The following is a 12,449-nucleotide window of genomic DNA, read 5'->3' as shown; positions in this document are numbered from 1 at the left end:
AGTCTAGTGGTCCCGTTTTTGATGCAAGCTTTGCTTGTAACGATGTGCAAAATGGATGGAAATCTGACCACTTTCATGTACCCTGGGTGAAATCATTGAGATTTAAAACATTTTCTTAAATAAGTCACAATGTTACAGATTATTGTTCTCCTTAACAACATGGCTGCCAAAAAGTGAGCTGACTTTCAGAGGTATTCAGCAGCCCCAGCTCCCATTGACTTCAGTTGTGGGTGCTCCACACCTCTGCAAATCAGGCCATTTTTTATTTATGTACCTACATTAATGGGAACATATAGATGATTGGAAAAAAATGTACTCCCCTGAGCAGAAATAGGATGATCCTACTACATGATGTAAGCAAGTGGAATTTCCTGCCATACAGACTATATGTAATCTAGATTTATAGCCTTCCTTGACAGGTAACTCAAAATACAGACTATAAATCATACTCTAAACTTTCTTTCTAAGCTTAGCTTTTCCTTTACATTACCTCCTTTATCCTAGTCCCTAGATTTCTCTCCCATAGATTTCTCTCCCATGAAGAGAGACTTCAGAGCCCCTCTAGCCTCATTTGAGTGAATGAGTTCCACCTGTCATTATGAGTCAGCTATAATCACCTACACCTGGCTCTAATACCTGAGTTTAGGGTGGCTTACCAGAATAGCCCTGTATTCTTATGTGATATCCTGGAAACTGTCATCCTCACACACAATGCTACTCTCCAGAACACTGCACCAGAAGATAATCCCAGTAAGACTATTTAGGTGGTTTTGACTATAAATAGTGAATATCTCAGGTTAACCACAAATCCTCTAGTGTCCTCTGCCTGTAGTTCTTTGCATGGACAATTTATCCAAATGTAGGGAATTCATGGCTAAATATTTGTGGGATTTACTAAAGGCTAAATATATTGTATAATCTCAACAGTTCAGTCTCACAGAAAAGAAGGAAAAGCTGTGTCTAGTGTCCATCTTTCATGATTTACTGCTAGCTTTTCATTTAGAAATGTCCGTAAAATCAGATACTGGAAAGTTGTCTGGGAGAGTGGTGGAAGAGGGATCAAATGGACTGTGTAATTTTGTACTTCATATGGTGGTAATCTCCTGTCTGTTGAACCCGTGGTGTTGGAAGAATGTAAGAGTGAAATGAGTCTCATTTTCCCTGGCTCTGCCTTCAGGGGTATGTTGTTCTTTCAACTTCTGAAAGGGAAAAAAAGGCAATGCACTCTCAGAGAGAGAAAGTAAGGGAATTGAATTAGAAATTGAAATTTCTAGTGCACTTTCTCTAAATTATTGGAAAATAAGCATAACATTATTTCTGTATATTACAAATAAAGGGTCAAACTTTCAAATGGGTGAAAGCTGAGACCTCCATGCAAAAAAGGTCAAACAGAAACCAATATGTGCACTAAGTTGATTAATAGTACACACAGTGGGTACTCAGCAAACTTGCTGCTTTGCATAAATATGTGCAATATGTTATATGTAATACATATGTTTGTACCCAGACATTTTTTTCCTTAGTCTCCACCATTTTGTAAATGTGTCACAAAATGATACTGAATTTTAAGCAAATAGAACAAAAAACTAAAAGATAATTTCATGTGCTGAGTTATATAAACAAAAAACTTTCCAAGTGGTGGAGTCAAAAGGGAGAGGTGCCTCAAATTGATCTAAAAAGTCAGACAAAAGGACATTGCTAGGGGCTTGGGAAGAAATGTGGATTGGTTTTAATTAACATTTTGCTTAAGGTCATGTCATGCTTTTTCAGTTATGTCTTTGGTGTGATGAGGCCTCTTTCTTCTTATGTATGTTTTCAATAACTTACATGGAAATGATTCAGTTCTTTTCCAGAGGAAAGCGATGTCATGTATTGTTATGTCTTTAGTGAGGGAAATGTGTTTGTGTTTCTTTCATATTTCTAAATCTCATTGACAACAGGGCATCTATGAACAAGCAAGCAAATGCAGCACCATTTTTAAACTGTGATTTTTGTTTTTGATTTTTCCATTCCAAAGCATTAGAATAATTATCTTCTTGGTGGTTTAATCACTGCTTTCCTTGAAGTTTCAATATGTTTATCTAACACATTACAACTTGTTCTTCAGCGTTTGGCAGAAATGGCAGTGTCTGTGTTACTTTATTCACCATTCATTGTATGTTTCAGCAGCTCTAAAGAATGGGTACTTTGAGTTTTGCCAATGTAGTGCTCTTTTCTCATTATGATAACCCTTTGTGTTTATTTTTTTAAAAACAATAATTTACTTCCTTTGGGTTCATGTGCTCTGAATCAGGTACCTTTGTTCTGTAGGCAAATTGAATATCTTTTAGGACTACATAGATCATTGTGGAGACTTCTTCAATAAATTATTTCCTTCCAGTAGCAACCTACATCTCTCTTTAGACTGTAATGTATAGAATGAATTCCTCTAATAACCCTCTTATGCTGAAGAAAAAAAATAACAGTGATAGAACATGTATCCAACTCAGAAAGAAACAAAGTAGGATTATGGTATCCCTCTTCACAAATATTCCCTATATCCCAGACAAGCAATTTGACAGCTCCTACAAGCAGCTGTTGGTAATGGAGTACTAAGCACTGCAACTCTTTGAGCAACCCCACCCTATGCCTGAACTAGGAAAGCTCATATTGTGAAAAGTAAAATACTAACCAGGGATGAAGAGATTCTCCAACTATTTCAGCTAATATCACTTACTAGTAATATGATGATGATCGTCTTTTACATGATCTGTAGCTGGAAAAAACTGTTCTGTTGTCAATACAGTAAGGTTCCCACAAATTGTCCATTTAAATACAGATTCAAAGCAATCTAATCACCTGGTACTGCAAGAATGAAGTAAGTCAGAAATTAGTGTTCTCAGCACCTTTCAGAATGGAGCCATAAGCCACAGCATCCTGAGGCTATTACCTGATTCTTTATTTGCATCCCAGAGGATCCAGTCAAATGATCGGATTAATAACCACAAACGAAAGTAAAACGGCAGTAAATAAAAATCTAGTAAGGGTGCTGAGTGTTTGTGGATGGCTGTGGGGAAATATTTATCCCGCCAATAGCAGTTTCCATTTCAGGAAGCCTTTTCAAAAGCTTTGTACATTGTTGTTAATTTGTTTATTCTGAGAAAGAACTATAAAAAATGAAATGTGTCTGTTTGGGTTTCCTACTGATGTGACAATACATCTGGGGGCAGTGAGGGACAGAGGTATTCTTTTTTGTTTGCCATATGTGGGATGTGATTTGACATGTGTAGAGGAAGGATGGTCTTATGTCTAAGACACTAGACTGGGACTTGGGGGTGGGAGGCCTGGGTTCAACTTTTGGCTCGGTCACAAATGTCCTGTATGAACTTGGATAAGCCAGGATCTCTGTGCCTCAGTTCCCCATCTGTAAAATGGGGTTATTTTTCCTTTACCTTACAGGAGTGTTATGGAGATAAGGAGTCATAGAACTATCTGCTAGGCTATGTTGGATGTACTGTATATGCAGGATATGTTGGATGTCTGATTCTGGTTTCACTTACATTGCTTTTACATCGGTGTAACTTTGACTTCACTGGAGATACTCTTGACTTATGTTGGTAACACACAAAAAGTCACAATGTTAAATGTTGTTTAGGTTTCAAAGTCAAGTATTCAAAAGTTAAGGAATGCCGGAATCAAAGTTGCCTAAGCAATATTAATTCTGCCCCCTTGTGTATTCATCCTGGGCTCTAAAAAGAAGCAGGTACTGTGAGAAAAATAGTATGTGATCTGTAATAAGACGGGTATAATGCATTCGAGTAAGGGTACAGAATTAAGATTGCATAGGTAACTGTAAATCTGGCATTTCTCTGCAACTTTCATGTGCTTGAATTTGCAACCTCGATTAACATGATTTTCAGTGCAGTTTCTGTATGTAACTGAGAGTCTCTGGCACTTACTGGCCAGTGGGGGAGAGGTGCTGATTGGCCAGCGTTCCCTAGCTCTCAGGATTTAGCCCAGTGCAGTGGCCATGTGGAGCCTCTTTCAGCTCCATTCAAGCACCCACCCTACCCACCCAAACTAGAAATAGGAGCCTGGCCTACAGATGTTGTGGGTCTAGTCAATCACCTGATATGGGGGGCAGGAAGGAATTTCTTCTCCCGCCGGCCAATTGGTAGAGGACCAGGGAGTTTTTCGCTTTCATCGCAGCACCATCAAGCCACAGTGAGTTAAGTAGGATCGCCCTTAGTACCTAACTGAGGTGGTGGTATTCATTCATTGCAACTTGTGGCCAGTTTCCATTTTTTTGTGGTTAAGAGAATTAAAATGAACAGTTCCCAGAGGTAAAAGAGGATTTTTCTGAGGCAGGTTGTATGATTTTTTTAAATCACAGCGTGGTATGGCTAAAAAGCTTGATAAAAACGGTAACAAGTGAAGCTGCATCAGATTCTCAATATTTGCTACACAGAATGTTGCACATAAATGCCAATTTTACAAGATTGGAACAACTTTAAATTTTAGGATTTTTCAGTTCTGCAGGTTTGGTCCAGTCCAACTCAAGTTTTTGTAATAGGTCCAGGATCAAAACTCAGATGCATCTCTTTGGTAAACTTCCAGTGTCAATGTTTTGAGGTCAAACAGTATTTAGAATAAGTGCTAATAGCACGAGGTCAGAGAGTTTACTAAGGGTCACAGATCAAGATGGATGATGCATTAAAATGTGTCGAGCAGAAGAGTTCAGCTGCATTTTAAAAACAAATCCATGCTAGAAGCAGGTGAATAATGTTGGTGAATGAGGAGCAGGTCAAATGAATACTAAAATTCTCTATAAGTCTGAAGAAATAAAAACATGTATTTAAGGATATTAAGCAAAACAATCATTTGATTATAAATGCTTTGTGTCAAAGCATAAATCAAAAGAGAGACTAGCATTTGGAAAAAAATAAACTCGAGAGTAAAAAAGAAAACCATATTGCTGAAACATGCTCCACTAATAAACTAATGAAATACTAAGATCTGAGGCTGCTCCAGTCAGTGAACTACATCAGTCACTGCAAATTTTGACTAGCAACTGAATATGGATTACAAAAAAAAGTGATGGGCCTTGGGCTCATGTGATAAGGTCCCCACCCTGCTGCACACTCTGTCCCTCTAGTGGGGTGGGAGAGTGCTAGGGCTCAGAGACAGCTGGCCCTGGTGGATAGGCTGAGGAGAGCCACCCTGCATTATGGGTAACATGATAACTGCCAGGCTCTAATGCAGGGGGTTAACATGTTACATGGCAAGGAGCCCAATAACCCCTGCATTAGAACCAATTAAATGCCTGGTATAGGAGAGTATGGGTGATGGCATTTATGTGCAACATTCTGTGTAGCAAATATTGAGAATCTGATGCAGCTTCACTTGTTACCGTTTTTATCAAGCTTTTTAGCCATACCACGCTGTGATTTAAAAAAAAAAAATTCTTTGCTTAACTCACCCGTTAAAGTCCATTTTTAAAACCATTTTCAGTGTATCTGGGGATTTAATTACAGCACTTCAATGTGAGCATGGAAGCCTTATCCCCCCCCCATTGCATTGGACCTTTGTAGCTGGCTTTTGCAATTTGTTTTGGACTTAAGTCAGAACCTTTTGTACTGTGCAAAGATTAATAACTCAGAACAGCCATTTACAGAGCAAAAGAGTCTGTTCTTGCCATTTCATGAGAACAAGGCAGGAGATAATTAACAGCACATTGTGCAACTAACTTGTTTTGTATTGCGTTGTTAAGCAGCACTATGCTGGACTGGCTCTTTGCAATGTATCGTGATATGAGACCACAAGATGCCTTTTATCTCTTTTTAGGATTATCATTGTTGCTAACCATGCTAGCAATAGTACAAGCCCTGATGTGGATCATCCTCAGATATTTTCATAAAGTTATAGTCCTAATTAAGATACTCCAACAGCCTACATCCTAGGAGTCTTGCAGAAGCTGCTGAGACATTTGTCCTACAATATCACCAAGATTTTCAGGGAAGTTTTGATATTCAATTCCAACTCACATTTTAGAGGAGTATCATACAGCCAACAGCAGAGCTACTATGTTTTCTCTTCTCTCTTTGGCCACCCGACAAAGTATTTACAACTAACGCCTGCCTGAGACACATAGGATCTCATTTTCAAACACAGGAACTCAAAATGTGCCCGCAAAATATGCGGCGCTTTGAGGATGCAAGTGCATCTGTGGTGTATACAATTATCTATTTGAGCTTGTGCGCACATTTTTTAGATGCCTATGTCTGAAAAAATAACCTATAATGCAAAGGACACTGGGCCAAATTCATCTATGGTCTGCAACAGCTTCTGCTGGTATAGACCCTGTTGGAGGGCCCTGGTGCCAGTGAGTTGGTTTAAAGCTGTCCTCTCCCAGGAATGAATTGCTCTTGCTGTGCAGCCTGCAGAGATGCAGTGTGCACCTCTCTATGCCAGTGGGGATGAATGGATGGACATTTTAAAGTCAGTGTGACACAAAATACAAGTTCTGATTTGTTCACTATACTGATGCTTTCCTAAATCCTTGCTAAACCGAAATATATTTTAAGCTTAAGACCTTTACCAGACTGTTACTTAAACCTTACAATATGTATCATATCATTATTCCAGTGACATGACACAATCAGGTTACATTAAGTTGCTTAACATATGGTTTGGAATAGGACAGAAGTTAACCTACAATATGTACAAGTAAATCATGTATAAAGAAAAACAACATGCAACAGTTGATCAGTAAAGCATGGATTTCATTGTTTTTCAGTGGTGTATTTGCGCTGTTAGTATTAACATCCTGGCCATGAGGGTTCTTTTACAGAGATTTTTGTGGGAAGAGAGAAATGTTTATACAATGAAAAACATGCCCTGCCTCCTAACGTAGAAATGAGAGTGCAGCCCACTTTAATGAAGACCAGCTATTCTCAGAGAAATAGGCACAAAAGGTCTGTCAATGGAACATATTTAGTGTGAAGTAGACCCTGGCACTCAGTACCAGAACTTTTTGCAATGATATATATTGTAAATACTAGCATGGTAATAAAAGAGCCCCCTTTACCACACTTCATACTGATTTTTGGGCTGGTTATGGGTTTGATTCTATTCAGCTGGGATTTCTCATTCTTTTAAAATTAAATAAATGTGTACGTAGTCCAGAGTAATGACTCAAGCCCCAATCCGGTAAAGCATTTTATCACATGGTTAATGTAAGCCATGTGATGATGTCCATCCCTATTCAAAAAAGCACTTAAGCACATGCTTATGCCTGATTGACTGCAGGCGTTAGCACTTTGCTGAAGTGGGGCCTATGTCTAGCCTATGGCATTTACAGTAGCTACACCCCTAAGTAGTGAGGGCTGTGGAGCTGCACTGTCATTCCTTTACCTTCCCCCTCCTCACAATATGCAATGGGAGTGCACGATGGGAAATATTCCTGCAGTAGCCCAGATTGCATCAAATGGCAGATAGTTCCCCACAGTGATATACGATGAACACTATGCTAGGACACTCAGTATATTTTTCAAGAACAAAGCACAACCTTTTTCAGCAAAGTGCAGTTTCGTGTATAGTTGATTGCTATGTGGTGTTGCCCCTTTCCTTGCTCGTGGGTGAGGTTTTTGTTATCAAAATAGATTCTCTAGTTCCTAACTCCTTTGCAGCCTTGGTACTTCGAATATAGGAGGTGCAAAAAAAAATTAAGTTCGAGAGCCCCTTGTTATGCTATTAAACATCACAATGTATTAAAAATTGACCAGCAACATCATTCAATAAATCCTAACTTTTTTCCATTTGAATAAGCAGTTATCAGACTATCAAGGTTGTGGTCCTCCAATTAATAACATATGTCATCTGCCTTTGCTTATCTGGGTCTAAGTACTGTCAAAAAACACCCTCCTTCTCTTTGTGTGTGTGGTTGTTTTTAGCATCACTGTTTTTTTTTCCAAATAAGGAAGCTATAGCCAGAGAGTGAGTCTGCCAAGCTTTAGCTTAGCATACTGCCTCATATTTGCAGTTCTGAAATCTGCTTTTTATGAGACCTTTCCTCTTTTGCAGCAAATTGTTCTGTTATTTCTGTAATCCTCAGCCAGTCATTTGGCCGGCCTGCCTGGATCCCCTCTCCATCCTCCTGATACAGTCCCGCTGTGTAAACAAAGAACAGACGTGGCGTTGGTTCCAGCTGAACCTGAATCAAAACAGTCTAGCATATAAATATTACCTCCCAGTGAACCACATTTCAAGAAATAGATACAAGACACCTTGCTTGATACACAGAAACTGGGATTATCTTCTTACACAGTTCATGATGAACTGCAAAACAAAATTGATTTTTTTTTTCATTTCGCTGTAATTCAAATAAAGTTGTTCCCAGAGATTTCAGTTAGGACTAGTCTCAGTGTGCTAGATGCTGTATTGTCCCTGAAGAATTTGCAGTCTAATTTAAGAAAAGACATACATCCACATATCAAATAATTGGCAGTAACTGGAGAGAGGCTAGGAGGGCAACAGTGAAAGGAACATGTGGTTACTTATAATAACTATGCTAAACTGGACTCTGGGAATTTCATTGTGCTGTAGCAGCATCCACGTGTGACGTTACTGCATGGCAATCTGGTGCACTGTAGATTCACATCCTGGTTTGCCGTGTAGATAAGGCCTTAGGCTTAGTTCCCAAGAGTAACAAATTGAGTATGTGGGACAAGTAATAGCTCAGCCAGTTGAAAACAGAACCACACAGAGTACACTTATAAAGTTTGTGGCTGATACCAAGCTGGGAGGGTTTGCAAGTGCTTTGGAGGACAGGATTAGAATTCAAAATGACCTTGACCAACTGGAGAAATGGTCTGAAATAGGAAGAAATTCAGTAAGGAAAAATGCAAAGTACTACGCTTAGCAAGGAATAATGAACTGCACAAATAAAAAATGGGAAATGACTGCCTAGGAAGGAGTACTGCAGAAAAGGATCTGGGGGTTATATGGATCACAAACTAAATATGAGTCAACAATGTAATACTATTGCAAAAAAGTGAACATCCATTCTGGGATGTATTAGCAGGAGTGTTGTAAGCAAGGCATGAGAAGTAATTCTTACACTCTACTCTGTGCTGATAAGACCTCAGCCGGAGTATTGTGTCTAGTTCTGGGCACTATGCTTTGGGAAAGATGTGGTCAAACAGGAGAAAGTCCAGAGGACAGCAACAAATATAATTAAAAGTCTAGAAAACATGACCTATGAGGAAAGATTGGAAAAAATTGGATTTGTTTAGTCTGGAGAAGAGAAGACTGAGGTGGGACGTGATGATAACAGTCTTCAAGTATGTAAAAGGCTATTATTACGGGTGATAAATTGTTATCCTTAACCACTGAGGACAGGACAAGAAGTAATTGGTTTAAATTGTAGCAAGGAAGATTTAAGTTAGACGTTAAGGAAAACTTCCTAATTGTAAGGGTAGTTAAGCATTGGAAACTGGCTAGGGAGGATGTGGAATCTCTGTCATTGGAGGGTTTTAAGAACAGGGTGAACAAACACCTGTCAGAGACAGTCTAGATCAGAGGTTCTCAAACTGTGGTCCGCAAGCTCCATTCAGGTGGTCCGTGGATAGTTCCCTCTAAGGTGCGTGAAGGGCTGCAGTGGCCAAAGAGAGAGGTGAATTTCTCCAGCTCCAGGGCTGCGGCTGCCAGGGAGAAATGGCCCTCCTTCCCAACCTCAGCGCTATGGCTGCTGTGGTCAGGGAGAGACCCCCCCCCTTCTTCCTAGCCCCAATTCAGGGGCTGCTGCGGCAGGGGAGATGGAGAGACCCCCTCTTCCCAGCCCCAGCTCGGGGGCTGCCGCGGCGGGGGGGAGAGGGCATATCCATTGCATTAGAAAGGTAAGACTACTGATATTAAAATATGAGTTGTGTGCTTTTATTTGTAGAACAAAAAACATTGTTTATTATTGTGGTTTTTTTATACAGCACTTTTATCCAAAGCACTTTACAGTAGTTAGCTAATGGTACAAACAACATTTCAAAAGACCATTAAGTGGTCCGCTGAGACCCTCATCAATTTTCACGTGGTCCGCAAAAAAAAAGTTTGAGAACCACTGGTCTAGATAATACTTAGTCCTCCCTCAGTGCAGGGGACTGGATTAGATGACCTATCAAGGTCCCTTCCAGTCCTACATTTCTGCGATTGTATGTTTCAGTAGCAAATGTAGAATTAATCTTCAGAATTATCCAAAGCCAACAGAAATAAATCAAGAACAGGAAGTTAGAAACGTATCAACAATTCTTGAACATACAGTTCCTACAATGATCATTAAATAGTTCAGCTTTTGGACGATGTACAACTTCTGGAATATTTCCAATCTTCTATAGTGTAGGGCCAAATATTTTCAACAGACCTCTGTACTGCTCTCCAATAAGCATCTAACATGAAGTATAGCCTGGACTAAAATAAATGGGTTTTTGGGATCCTTCCTCATTAACAATAAAGGACCAGAGTCTTGGTTTACATATATCTGCATAAATTTATCAAGTTCAAAGATGTTTCACAAATTTACACCAGCAGAAGATCTGGCCCAGAATTTTTAGATATGTAGAAAAATGTATTCCTTGAACAATGACCATGTGTTTGAGCAATGCAGATCTGGAAATCACCCCAAATCAGATTTATTGAGAGAGATCCATAATTCTAACAGAACATAATTTGGAGACTGTTTGTTTGCTATTGATCTGCTTGCACTCAAAAGTCCACAGGCAATACTGGAATCATACCATGGATCTACCTGATGATAGGATGGAGCACTTGAAAACCAGAGAGATTAGAAATGGGAAGGAGCCTGGATAAATAAAGCCATTGGCTAAATCACAAATAAGAGAACGAGGCTTTTAAGAGCTGAACTAATTGCATCCATTCCTCAAACAAGAAAGAACCTGAGCATGAAAATGGGAAAAATTGACAAAATCAGTATGAAATGAATCCAAAATATCAATACAACCTATTAACAGCCATGTGATAAACTAATCAATAGGTAGTAGGGCACAGCTGCTGAACAGTCCACTTAATATCATCAGTAGTCAATGGGGAAAACTCAGAGAGACTCGCAGTTTGGGGGCTTTGTCAAAAAGCAAAATATGAAATAGAAATAGCAATAAGGTAACATCAATAGTCTCAGGTTGACGCGCACCTACCATGCAAATTTAATCTGAAGCCATGAGCATGTGGGTAATAAAGTAAAAGAAAAATTTCACAGTCCAGAATAGTAATTAACAGAAAATGAAGTAGGAGAAAACACAACTAAGGTTGTTTGTACTTGAATATTCAAAAGAGCTCTGCATCGGCCTAACTCTGATCCCATTGAAGTCAATGGTAAAACTCGTCCTCCCTTCCGTGAGAGCAGAGAGAGGTCAAACTAATGCTGAGCGCTATTGAAAACCTTACTCTCATTTTCAGATACCTATTACAACGGTAATGTTTTCTAGTTCTTTCTTTGCAAACGTATGTGAGGAACATCTTCAGCAAATTCAAAGGGGCTGGATTGGAGGGTTCTGGATTTCAAACACTTTCCAGAAATGCTTCCAAGAGGGCACTCTGTATTTTTGCCAAATATTTTGTAAATCTTTTTGACAAGAGGTGGGTGTTATATCTGACAAATACATAGTGGGTGTTTCTATTCTGACAGTTTCTCCTAGTGCCAGAGGCATTCCTCAGACTGAAAGTGGCCTCTGTGCAGGGTGGCAGCCCAGGATGAGCAAAATACTTCCTTCCATCCATGTTCAGCTATGTGTGGGCCTCTTACATATGAGTCTCTGTGCTGCTGGCAGGACTGCTCACTCCTGCTCCCTCTCACACGTAGAGCTTCAGGTCCCTATCCCCACAACCAAAAAGGGGGCAGGGTGGGGTAGGTCCCCCACCAGTCTGTGGGATGAGTCTGATGTAATGGATGGGCAGTCTGCTACATCCTAATAGGGTGAAGGCATCCAAGGAACACACCTGTAACTTTGTTTTTAAAGGTGCTGAGCATAGCAATAGAATGTGAATGATCATCACCTCTGGAAATCTGACTACTGATGTCTCTGTGGCCCTATTGGACCCCCAGACTGTACTGTAGCAACCTGTATGGAACTTGGGGTTAGGACCAGAGCTCGCAGGAGGGCATCAGTCTGTGTGCACAAGGCTAGAATGCTGGCTACAGTTGCAGCATCTCTGTAAACAAACAAAAAAAATTCTCAATAAAGAACCAGTTTAGTTTTACAAGAATTAAATCCTTTCATATTGTTATCCAGTACGCAATACATAAAAAATAGTCCTGTCTGCATTCCCGAATTAGAAACTTTAAGCAAAGGAACTACTCTGGGTTTCTTTTGTTTTTCCACTATCCCCTTTCTTCCAATTTCTTTAAGACTGAGTGGTAGTATGATGTTTACTTGCCCTTCTGGGACAGCTTCTCCATAGAAATA

At 39.7% G+C, this 12,449-nt stretch overlaps 1 long non-coding RNA gene across 1 annotated transcript in view; it reads left to right on the top strand.

Annotated features, from left to right (window-relative positions):
• The first annotated feature begins 655 nt into the window (after positions 1-655).
• The window catches only part of LOC135983649 (uncharacterized), a 76,787-nt gene continuing 64,993 nt past the window's right edge, over positions 656-12,449 (top strand). Inside the window, exon 1 of the long non-coding RNA XR_010601365.1 lies at positions 656-750. This is a non-coding gene — a long non-coding RNA (uncharacterized LOC135983649). The remainder of the gene's footprint in view (positions 751-12,449) is intronic.

Source organism: Chrysemys picta, chromosome 5 (genome assembly GCF_011386835.1).
Source record: "Chrysemys picta bellii isolate R12L10 chromosome 5, ASM1138683v2, whole genome shotgun sequence".
Classification (NCBI taxonomy): domain Eukaryota; kingdom Metazoa; phylum Chordata; order Testudines; family Emydidae; genus Chrysemys; species Chrysemys picta.
Note: the sequence above shows the minus strand (reverse complement) of the source record. Positions and strands in the feature narration are given on the sequence as shown.